Source organism: Pelobates fuscus, chromosome 3 (assembly GCF_036172605.1).
Source record: "Pelobates fuscus isolate aPelFus1 chromosome 3, aPelFus1.pri, whole genome shotgun sequence".
NCBI classification, from domain to species: domain Eukaryota; kingdom Metazoa; phylum Chordata; class Amphibia; order Anura; family Pelobatidae; genus Pelobates; species Pelobates fuscus.
The window spans coordinates 394,192,335-394,203,990 of NC_086319.1; the positions used below are offsets into that span (position 1 = coordinate 394,192,335).

Below are 11,656 nucleotides of genomic sequence, written 5' to 3' on the forward strand. Positions count from 1 at the left end.
GAAAACTTTTCCTGTGATTGAGGCAGCCAGCACAGGGGCTTTTACCAGGGTGTCCTTGAGAGCTTGGAATGCCTGCTCTCACTCTGGGGTCCAAGCTACCTGTCGGGGCAGGTTCTTGCGGGTCAGGTTGGTGAGGGGTTTAGCAATGGCGCTATAATTGGGGACAAATTTCCTGTAGGACCCCGCAGTCCCTAGGAAGGCAGGCACTTGGGTTTTGGTGCGGGAACTGGGCCAGCTAGCGACTGCCTCTATCTTGGCCGGTTCCAGTTTTTGCACCCCACCCGGTGTCCTATATACTGCACCTCTTCCATCCCGAGTTGACACTTACTTTGGTACAGATCTGTTCTAAAAATTTTCATTGAAACTGTTTACTGATCAATACAAAATTGTTTCCACAGTCCTGTTTACTGTCCTTGTCTTATGCTGAATAATAATAATTACACTGAGTAAGATATTGGGAAGGATAGTCGCTGTTATAGAATGTGGCTGTGTGTATGGGAGCAGTGTGGGAGTTTTGGGAGAATCCTGCAAACTGAAAGCTGTGACTCATTGGCTAGTGGGCGTGTTGTATGCAAAATAAGCCATTGTTATTTCACACCAACAATCTTGTCAATTTTATTTAAAAGCATTGCAATCCTATGAAACTTCAGGAATTATTTTTTAAAAATTTTGTTTGATAATATTGTTTATGTTTGTGTAAATGTGAAATGTACGGAATGTCACCACATGTGTAATAGAAACCTTTGGCAGCCTGTTCTTTGCTTGTAGTAAAGGTTCATTAAGACTATACTTTCAGGGATCATTTCTATAGTTTGTAACTGGTGAAATGTGCTCTAAAGTGTCCAAACTCAGTACCCACGAGGAAGAGCTTGAGTGTTTTCTCCTGAGCGTGAAGTGGGCTCCCAGTGCTGCTTTATTGTAGCTGCTGGTTGCTGTTGATGACCGTTCCTATTTCCTTAATTGGAGAGTAGGAGGGAGAGAACACAAGCTGAGTGGTTACTACATACTCTGTCAATGAATAGATTACGTAAGCAAGCATCTATAATAAATATTATTACAACTATCTTAACAAAGATATCTCGTCAGGAGCTGGTATGCTCTAAAGTGTTTTTGAAATTGTCTCATTTGTTATCTATGTTTTAATTAGTGTGTGCGTTATTTCTTGGCTTTTTTTGTCGTGTGTAATCATTTGTCAGTCATGCGCCATCTGTTGGCTGCAAAGTGTATGTTCTGAAATCTATCAGTATTTACGTCATCTGTTGGTAGCTGTATGTATTGCATTCCATTTAAAACATTGTCTGATTTCTTACTAAATGTACACATACTGAAAAGGTTTGTGTCTGCTTCCTAACATCCAGCGGGGGGAGGGAGAGTACTTATTATCTATATTAAGTACTCATTTTAACTCTGGTTTAGTGAGTATTACAGAGTAAATTTCAATCCCCTGTGTCCCCCGGTGCGTTGGATCAAACTCTCACACATGGGGTGAATTAACCCGTTCACTTCCAAATTCTTTCAAGAATCTCGATTTCGCCAGAAATTAAAGTTTGCTACCGATCTGTTCTAAAATGTTCTATTTAAACTGTTTACTGATCACTTAAAACTTGTTCCCAGTCCTGTTTTCTGTCCTTCTATGTTAGATAATAAATACACCGCGTAAGACAGTGGGAAGCATATTTGCTGTAATGTCCATAGGCTTTTATAACACTCTGAATTTCTGAATTTCCTGTGTTCAAGCACAAAGTGGGTGCTGTACAATGTAACACAGTCCATAAACAGTACTGCAACATTTATAATAGGGATAAGAAGCTGCTAGATCAGGTAGGTACAAAAGCTTTAGGCAGTAAGAGTGTCCCTGCTTTCTCACTTTATAAAAGGACTTATTTAAAGAGAAATCAGTCCTTTAAAGGGACACTACCGGCACTTTAACAACTTCATCTTATTGAACTTACAGAACTTCATCTTATTGAAGTTGTTATAGTGCCTGCAGTCCGAATTGCCGAAATCTAATATTAAACGATTAATAGCTTCAAGCCACGCCTCCAAGCCCTCTGGGTATGAGAGCCAGGAATCTTACTTAAAGGTTTTTTCCTGGCACTATAGCTTCCCCTCCCTTGCACCTCCCCACCTCCCCACCTCCCCGTAGTGCAGAAAGGGTTAAAATAAAACTTATTTTGCTTACCTCAGTCCTTGGTCACCTCATCAGATAGGAAGCTAAGAGAAATATCCGATTTACAATTTGTCTCTAATTCAGTCTCCTGGGAACAGCCTGAGGATTGGTAGCCTATTCGCAGTGTAATTACCATACTGCCTCCCAGAATGCATAGCACAGACCTAGCATGCACACATGTCTCTCCACAACGCAAATGAGAGTTTTCTGAATGTTGACTGTGCACTTTGATCAGATGAGTTAGCTTTGCGCAGTGGCAGTATCGTAGCCAATGAGGTTTATCCGAGGCGTGATTATTGCTAATTGAAAACTTTTACCAATACCCCGCCATGATGACTTGAAATATAGTCAGCAATGGCAATTTTTGACAGTCTCTAAGGAGACTGAAATTGCATGTACAACAATAAAAATATATTTAACTATTTTTCAACAAGATTGATTTATTGTTTGTCTAATGTAAGATTCACTTAGAATTACTTTTTTTTAATATTTGGTTTAAGAAATAAATGCTCATAAACTCATATAATGCAAAAAAAACAAGGGTTTTTACTTTTAGAATATTACTTTGCCTTGTCTCTAAACATGTATTGTGTTATTCCTGATTTGCAGTCCCCTGTCTACAGAACGTAATGGTACTTGCTGATACCCAAACATTTGACGCCTGTCAGTTTGTATGTGCCCTGATTCCATGACAGTTAAGCATGCTGGGAGATTTTTACTATTGCTACTATTGCTCTGTAACACTTTACAATTTTAACATCTTGGACATAAAATAATCTCCAGATTAAATTCTGAGAAATATGTGACATTTCTAATTAATGACTTTATTTTGTCTCTGGAAACTGAACTTACTGGTAGGATTATATGGATGAACAAATGACACTGTAAAACAATACTGTAATATTTTATCATGCATGTACATTTTATTTTTTGCCCTAGAATTTAGTTGGTAACATTACCATTGAAACTGATTCCATTGTTTAGTTTGTTATTTAAATCTGATATCATACATTTGTTATGTAGCCTGATACGTGTCAGGCCTCTAAAAATTGAGTGAAACTCATGGTTGTTCCTCTCCACGGAAATCTTTAGTAAAAGGCGAAAGATTTATTCGGTCTGAAGAGAAACCAGAGTATGATAAACTTAAATCTCAGTCGCAGACCGGGTTCATAAATGTCCTCTTAAGCATATAGAGAAATCCTTAGTTAAGACGTAGCTCGGAGAATCCGGCATAATTAATTATCACATAAACTTGCACACAACATAATATGTATGAAAAGATTATCATTATTTTACTACATAGATGAAAATGGGCATTATTTTTTGCAAAGCATTGTGGGTATGTAAATTAGGCACGCCCCCAGCTAGCATGGTGTTAAGCACATGCTTTGTCTATCTGTTGAGTCTGTCCAGAATGAGAATAAATGCTCGGTGTATTTTGAGTGTACCCGGAAGTAGTGCATGCTGGGATGTGTAGTTCATCATGTTAGTGCACAGATTTCAAGAAACAAGAGCATGCAGGGATATGTAGTTATTCTACGTATGCAAATATTCAAAGAGAGGAGAGCATGCTGGTAGATGCTTTAATTAAGATTTATTGTTAATTTAAATTTAGTGAGTAAAAATAATTGCCATTATTGAAGGTAATTGACGTGTGGTTTTATATTATTATGCATATTTTTTTTAATTCTTTATTTTTGTCGTGCACATAAAACAGTACAAGCATGTCTTGCCACAACAGCAACAGCACACATAAGATTTACACAGAATTTAAAACAGTGTGGCTGTGGGTATGCACATTTTATATATTTTGTAGGACATCACACTTTAGTGTTAGTCAGAAAGGAGGCTAGTAGGCTTATGTTAGGCTTGGTGTCTGACTGTGTGTGGTATAACAGAATATTAACGAGACAGGCTAGAAATTAGGTAGTTCCCTGTGTAACATGCTGAACAGGGAGAGGGTAGTCTGCGGAGGACAGCATGGGAGTGTACCCAAGGTCGTTTGCCCGGCGGCACTGCCTAAATTAACATTACTAGTAAGCTTTAAATATAAGAAGAGGGTCTACCTGTATAGCAGGAGATAATAAAATAAAATAAAAAAAAATAACCACTGGGTTGCTTGCCATTTCAATATGTGGGTACCGCAAGCATTGTATGCGTGTTGTGTGTGTCTTTGGGGGCTGCCTAGCCGATGCCAAGAGATGGGAGGCTGCAGATACATAACAGCCAGAGTCTGTTTAGCCCCGTGTGGGTGCCCTCCCAGTCACAGGTACCGCTGCACTCTCGTGTTGTTCTGCTCGGGCTCCGGTACAGATCATCACCAGGCACGTGGCTTCTGGGTCTCTGCGGTGCATGTGGCCGACCCCTCTGAGCGGGAACCCTCAAATGGCGCGATCTGCGCATGGAGCTACTGTGCCAACCAGAGTGCCGTCTTCTGATGCTACCATGGAGTGGCTTGTTGGGCTGTCGGCGTTGCCGCTTTGGTGGTCTGCCCGGAGGCAACTTCTTCCCTGTCTGGACTCTGCGTGAGGTGCGCTTCAGGTGCTTCCTTTGATCTCTGCAGCCCGTAGGCCTGAGCTGAGCCTGAACGTGTGGATCCCTGGGTAAGGTATATGCTTGTCTCCTTGCCATCTTGGCCCAGAATTGGGCACAGATTCTGTCAAATGCTATCAGCCATGGCTCTGCATCCATAGGCACCTGGCGGGGAGCTTGTGTGGGGGTATCCACTTGGAAGGCAGTCATCTTGCCTGGCAGGCTGCAGTCACCGGCGTTGCTGGTGCTTGTTAAAGTCCACTAGAGTGAATCAGAGGGTTCTCCAGTGGGGACCGGGATAACCCCCACCAGTCCTGGGGGGGAGGGGGGAAGGGAGGATCAAAAGCAGTATTGTGGGGTCCCACGGGTAGCTGAAGAACGAGGAGAGCGGCCGCCTCTCCCCCTCTCTGTCACGAGTAGGCCTCAAATCTCTGAATCCAGTTATCTGTGTAATAGTCGCTTGTGTGGTATCCAGAAGGCCACCGGGACTCCCTCTGCTTAGATCATGCCCAGCTGACCTGGTATTTTGCCTTGAATTAGACAGTTTCGTTGATTAATCGGTGCCAAATGCAGGAGCCAGCACGACACACGTCTGGTCCGCTCGGCAACCAGACTCCGCCCCCTTATTATGCATATTTTAATGTTTTACTTGTGTGGGTTCACAGGCAAATTTTGGACACAGAAGTATCTCCAGAGCAAATACTGAAAATATATGAAATTCTTTTTTAATGACTTTACTTTGTCTCTGGCAATTATTGACAGTGTCTTAGGAAAGTGAAATTATAGGTATGATCACACGGATGAAAGAATGATACTATTAAACAAATATTTAGTCGCATATTTATATTTGATTTATTTTGCACTAAGATTTAATTGATAATGTAACCATTTCAATGAGATGCTTTGTTTCACTTGTTACTTAAATCTGACATTTTACCACTTAATGTAGCCTGACGTTACTCAGGCCTCAAAAAATTGAGTGAAACTCATGGTTGTTCCTCTCCACGGAAATCTTTAGTAAAAGGCGAAAGATTTATTCGGTCTGAAGAGAAACCAGAGTATACCAAATGACAACCTGAGTAGCAGAGCGGGTTCACAAATGTCCTCTTAAGCATATAGAGAGAATCCTTACGCATTTAGAGAGAAGGTAGCTTGGAGAATACGGTATGATTAATTATTAAATGAACACACATCATAGTATGTATTAAAAGCTTATCATTATTTTAACAAGTACATAAAAATGGGCATTATTTTTTGCAATGCAATATGGGTATGTAAATTAGGCACGCCCCCAGCTCGCAAAGCAATTGCATGCTTTGTCTAACTGTTGAGCCCTTCAGCTGTTAACCATGTGAGTGCTGGGGTTGCACTTTGTCTAAACCCTCAAAACTACATTTACTGTTTATAACTAAGAAACTAATTATTATTATTATTATTATTATTGCCATTTATATAGCGCCAACAGATTCCGTAGAGCTTTACAATATTATAAGAGGGGGGATTTACCTATAAATAGGACAATTACAAGAAAACGTACAAGAACCATAGGTTGAAGAGGACCCTACTCAAACGAGCTTACAGTCTATAGGAGGTGGGGTGTAAAACACAATAGGACATATTACTTTATGTACTGTTGGGCCATTTGCAAGAACTGACATTTAACAACTAACACAATTTGCATAATCATTGTTACAAGAACTGGACAAACTGGAAGGGGGCTTTCTGGTGTATCTCCCGAACCAGGAGGCTCTTAGACTGTACTTTAACTTTTGACACCAGCCTTCGGAGTTGGGGATGCCTATACCTTACTCTGGCTTTGTCCAATAGGGTTTCTCAATCCCTCTTTATATGGTTGGGCATAGGGTTATTTATTGAAACTAATCTTGCACTACTTGATTATTGGGCTCAGAGCATGGAGGGGACATGTGCCGGCTGACAAATACGTAGGGACTAGCTATTTGGCTAATTGTTAGACTATAATAGGGACCAATCGGCACCTTCCCTGTTGCCCAAGATTTATATATATTTTGACTCCTAGATTCATACTATAGCCTGGGGAATCACTCTACATGAAAATAGGAAACTATAATATCTTGTAGAATTTCAGCTACTATGTTGCAATTTCCTACAGGACTTTATACGGCTATTGAGTGACATCTAGAGGTGGATTAGCAACATTGTATCCACGTATTTGTATTGGATTCTTTTTGGATAGTTTACTTATCCTTTCATGTTTCTATTACACATGTAGTGTCCCTTCCAGGAAGAACCAGACCATATCATTTTATACTACAGTTACTATCTTTATTTATTCTGCTATTATTATCACTATTTGTTAGACATGTGCAATTCGTTTCGGTCCGAATGTGAATTTGGACAAAATTCGGGCTATTCGGATAAGGGGGTGGGTGGGGGCCCCCTATATTAGAAGCTAGTCTATTCCAGAGCTCATGAAGAAAGCTAAAAATAGAAGAAAAGATATTGGAAGACCAAGACAAAGAAAGGATAAAAAGAAGGGAAGGCGAGTGAGCAGACATAAGGGACAAGAATCTCATTTTAGAAAGATGTACTTAAGATGTGACAAATAATGACCATTATCTTGTCCATACACATATCGCCTTTACACTTTAGAGACCTTTCGGCCGTAGAAGGCAATGATATATTCAGAACAGCAAAAGATTTGTTCTAATTACTATAATGGTCTCTTTTATTAAACAATTATTTAACCTGACACAGATCAGGCCTCAAAAAATTGAGTGAAACTCATGGTTGTTCCTCTCCACGGAAATCTTTAGTAAAAGGCGAAAGATTTATTCGGTCTGAAGAGAAACCAGAGTATGCAACCAAAAAGTCACGGTAGCACATCAGTTTCAGACATGTGCTTCTAAACATATGGAGAGCAATACTACAATAAACTGCAACATGGAGAATCCAGTATAATTATTACCGCCTTAAGGACACATGACGGATATATTCCGTCATGATTCCCTTTTATTCCAGAAGTTGTGTCCTTAAGGGGTTAAATAAAAAACATACCGTATTGCCTCTGAAAAACTGTTATTAATTTAGTAGCTAATTGAACATGGCCATCATGCCTTGCAATGCATTGTGGGTATGTAAATTAGGCACGTACCCAGCTGACATGCTGTTGACTGCATGCTTTGTCTAACTGTTGAGCCCTGCAGCTGTTAACCATGTGATTGCTGGGGTCGTACTTTGTCCACACATCCCTCAAAACGACATTTCCTGTTTGTAGACTGTATTGCTTGTTTTCCAAAAAAGTTCAAAGAGGCTATTAATTTCAAGAGTGCTTTCGTAATACTACACAAATGTAAATGTAATATACGCCTATCTACTATTGCACCCTCCCTTTATTTTTTTGTACACTACACCCCAGTGCCCCAATAAAAGAAAGAATGACAAAAAAAAAGACTTATCATTATTTGAATACGTAAATAAAAATGGCCATTTTGTTTTGCAAAGCATTGTGGGTATGTAAATTAGGTACGCCCCGAGCTGATATGCTGTTACATGAATTCTTTGAGCAACTGTTGCGTCCTGCAGCTGTTAACTATGTGAACGCCAGTGTCGTCCTTTGTCCACACTTTCCTCAACACTACATTTCCAGGTTGTACCTGCAATGTTTAAGCTTGCTCTAGCAAATACAAAGCTTGGTATAGTAAATAAAACACAACACCGATTATGGGTATAAGATAAAGCTGCAGACAATTTATTAAAATAATTATCCTGCAAAACCAGTAATAAAATAGGTGCGTTAACGCGGACAATGATCCAAAACATATTAAAACTAAAACATATGGTTTAAGGCTAGTGCTGACATGCACTTGTTAATACATCCCTCCCGAGCCAGATTAGTCAGTAAATAGCAATACCCCTTAATTGACCCTACCTGCGCCACCAGTCGGTACCAATCCTGCCAGACCCTCTCATACGCCTTCCATGTAGCAGGAGATAGCGAAGACCTCACCCATCCTGCAAGCATGACGTCCTAAGCTTCCACATCACTTCCAGACAGGGCAGGCCCTCCGGTGCTGCCTGCCTGAACCGCTCCCACGGAAAACGAGAGAGAGAGTCTGCAATTGCATTAAGGTAACCAGGGACATGCTGCACCCGGAAAGAGACATTTAACTCCATACACAAGAGAACAAAGCCCCACAGAAAACTCACCACCGGCCTTGAAGCTGCTGAAAGACAGTTCCGAGTGTACAACTGCTAGATTATCCGTGAAGAAGACCACCTGTGGATTACGTATTTGCTAGCCCCACAAGGTCAGCACCACTACCAAAGGACACGGCTCAAAGAAGGTCTGAATTTTCCTTTTTGGGACTACACCTAAGTGGGAAATACATAAACCCTTAAGTGGAATTTATAAGAAGGTGCCCGCCAACCTCCATAAACGTACTTCTTTGGCCAACTTTGTGCGAACCGCCTCTGGAAAAGTTACAACGGACTTCAGATTGTGCAAGGACAAATGCGTGACAGTGAGAGGAAACACTGTAAAACCATTGGCTAAAAAAACCCTGAAGAGCCGCCCAAGCCGGCGAAACGCGCTTCGGGGTACACTCGCACTCTCGGACTGCCATATGTGAGCATCATTTGACTCACGATCCATAGAGGGCTGACAGGAAGGATTTCACTTCACCTTACCAGGCTAGATTCAGTGCTATGCGCACTATAGTAATAGCATATTACCAACGATCTTACTATAGAATTCTATGCACTATAGGCATGCACTTAGTATAGATAGTTTAAGTGTATTATTCTACGCAGGTGCCCTTGAAGGCTCAGATTAGGGTTTTTCCCGCTCAGACCGATCAGTCCAACTCCTCCCAGACGGCAACTATCTATATAGAACCTTATGCTGAACAAGCTGACAACTTGTGCATTGTCTCTGCCAGTAACAGGTACTAGCAACAATACTGTGGCTTTAGACAGCACAGTATTTGCAGTGACAAGTGGGCTGCATGAGACATACATTCAGAGGTCTCTGGCAGTAACAGGAAGATGTATTAGTGTGTGCTAAATGTTCTTCACTAACGTGTAGCTGCATGAGACACATATTTTTCATTCTCTGCTAGCATTAGCAACGCCTGTTACATAACAACACTGTGGCTTTAGACAGCACAGTATTGTATCCTTGCACTCACAAAGCTCCCTTCTAAGGGAGTCTGCATCATTTTTTGACCAACTCCCCTTTTTGCTGCACGAGACACATATTCACAGGTCTCTATCAGCAGCAGAAAGATGTATCTATGTGTGCTTAATCATTTCACTACAGTGAAGCTGCACGAGACACACTTTGTCTCTGCCAGCAAGAGCAACAATTCTCTCTTTTTATAAAGCACGTTGCAACATAGTTGCTTTAGACAACATTGTGCTTTATTTTGCACCTATTAAGGTACCTCTGTTTAAGGGAGTCTGTACAATTCCCACTCACTTCCTCATTATGACTGATTTTAAATGATCAATGATTTAAGTTCTTAAAAGTTAATTTTTAAAGCAGTTTTCAGTACACTTTGGTCTGGGCAAAGCTTGTTTCCTTTTTTTGTCGCTTACATATAGGGTTGATGCCCATCCTGCTCAGAGACCAGACATTATTTTCTTCTCCCAGCTCTCCTTTTAGTTCCTGTACATGGGAGTACTCATGAGACATTGCTGAATACAAATATGTGTATTTTACTGCAATAAAAGCGAACAGTATTATGATATTCACAGTTAAAATGCCATGCAGAACTAAAAAAATATAACATTTCTTAAACTTTGTTTTAGATTTTATTCATATTAAATAGTTCCAGATATAAATATTTGATGTGAAATGAAAGCCCTGCTTCTCCTGAAAAAAAATATCTATAATAAGTGTGGGTGCACTTCATATGAAAAAGGTGAATTATGGTTGAACAGAACACATAGTCAAATTCCAGGTTTTGCTTTGATCAGAACTTGTACAATTGTCTCTGTCCTTAAACGACCACTATAGTCACCCAGACCACTTCAGCTCAATGAAGTGGTCTGGGTGCCAGGTCCCACAGATTTTAACCCTGCAGCTGTTAACTGATATGTTTACACTAGGGTTAGTCCAGCCTCTAGTAGCTGTCTCACTGACAGCCGCTAGAGGCGCTTCTGCGCTTCTCACTGTGAAAATCAAGACGCTGGACGCTGGATTAAGAAAATGCATTCCTATGGGCGCTTGGAATGCACGGGCGGCTCTTGCCGCGCATGCTCATTCAGCGCTGACGTCGAGGAGGAGGAGGAGAGTTTCCCAGCACCGAGGGAGCCCGGCACTGGAGAAATGCGAGTGTTTAATCACTTCAGCCCCCTTGAACCCAGCGGGAGTGGGACCCTGAGGGTGGGGGGAACCTAAAGACCCTATAGCGCTAAGAAACCAAGTTTCCTGGCACTGCAGGAAAGTGCCCCTTTCCCTCCCATTACAAGTTGCTGAAGAGTTTAAAACCTTCATTACCTTACCGGAGTTAAAAGCAAGGTTTCCCATGATTCTCTGGCTATTTGAAAGTTTTGCCTTGGAGATGATAACCAAAACTTTGCTGGCCCGTACGGGGATCGAACCCGCGACCTTGGCGTTATTAGCACCACGCTCTAACCAACTGAGCTAACCGGCCACGATAGTCATGGCACTGACAGCTATGTCTACAGGAGCCAACTGAATGGGCCCTCGAGGAGTGATCAATCCCAGTTAGAGAAAGAAGCCTACATACCCAACGAGCCACTGTCGCTGTAGATACCAGGTAGTGCATGTGGTGTATTACCAAACTCTATAAATTATTATGTACGCATACACATATAAACTCTGGTCCGTCTACTTTAACAAATATTTATTCAGAGACAAAACAACAACAACATGCAAATAATGACACACAATCTAACTAACTATACCAACAACAACAACAACAACAACAGCAACAACAACCTAACTAA

At 41.1% G+C, this 11,656-nt stretch overlaps 6 non-coding genes across 6 annotated transcripts; 2 read left to right on the forward strand and 4 right to left on the reverse strand.

The window, feature by feature from the left end:
- The first annotated feature begins 780 nt into the window (after nt 1–780).
- LOC134603733 (small nucleolar RNA U3) lies at nt 781–997 on the forward strand. The gene has a single exon (XR_010090483.1). It is a non-coding gene; the product is annotated as a small nucleolar RNA U3 (small nucleolar RNA).
- A 1,415-nt stretch (nt 998–2,412) lies between these two features.
- Nucleotides 2,413–2,553, forward strand: LOC134603758 (U4 spliceosomal RNA). Its single transcript, XR_010090505.1, has one exon. It is a non-coding gene; the product is annotated as a U4 spliceosomal RNA (small nuclear RNA).
- Nucleotides 2,554–3,191: 638 nt separating this feature from the next.
- LOC134603829 (U5 spliceosomal RNA) lies at nt 3,192–3,306 on the reverse strand. The gene has a single exon (XR_010090573.1). It is a non-coding gene; the product is annotated as a U5 spliceosomal RNA (small nuclear RNA).
- A 2,343-nt stretch (nt 3,307–5,649) lies between these two features.
- LOC134603806 (U5 spliceosomal RNA) lies at nt 5,650–5,764 on the reverse strand. Its single transcript, XR_010090551.1, has one exon. It is a non-coding gene; the product is annotated as a U5 spliceosomal RNA (small nuclear RNA).
- A 1,662-nt stretch (nt 5,765–7,426) lies between these two features.
- Nucleotides 7,427–7,541, reverse strand: LOC134603804 (U5 spliceosomal RNA). The gene has a single exon (XR_010090549.1). It is a non-coding gene; the product is annotated as a U5 spliceosomal RNA (small nuclear RNA).
- Nucleotides 7,542–11,266: 3,725 nt separating this feature from the next.
- TRNAI-AAU (transfer RNA isoleucine (anticodon AAU)) lies at nt 11,267–11,340 on the reverse strand. The gene has a single exon. It is a non-coding gene; the product is annotated as a tRNA-Ile (tRNA).
- Between the last annotated feature and the right edge of the window lie 316 nt (nt 11,341–11,656).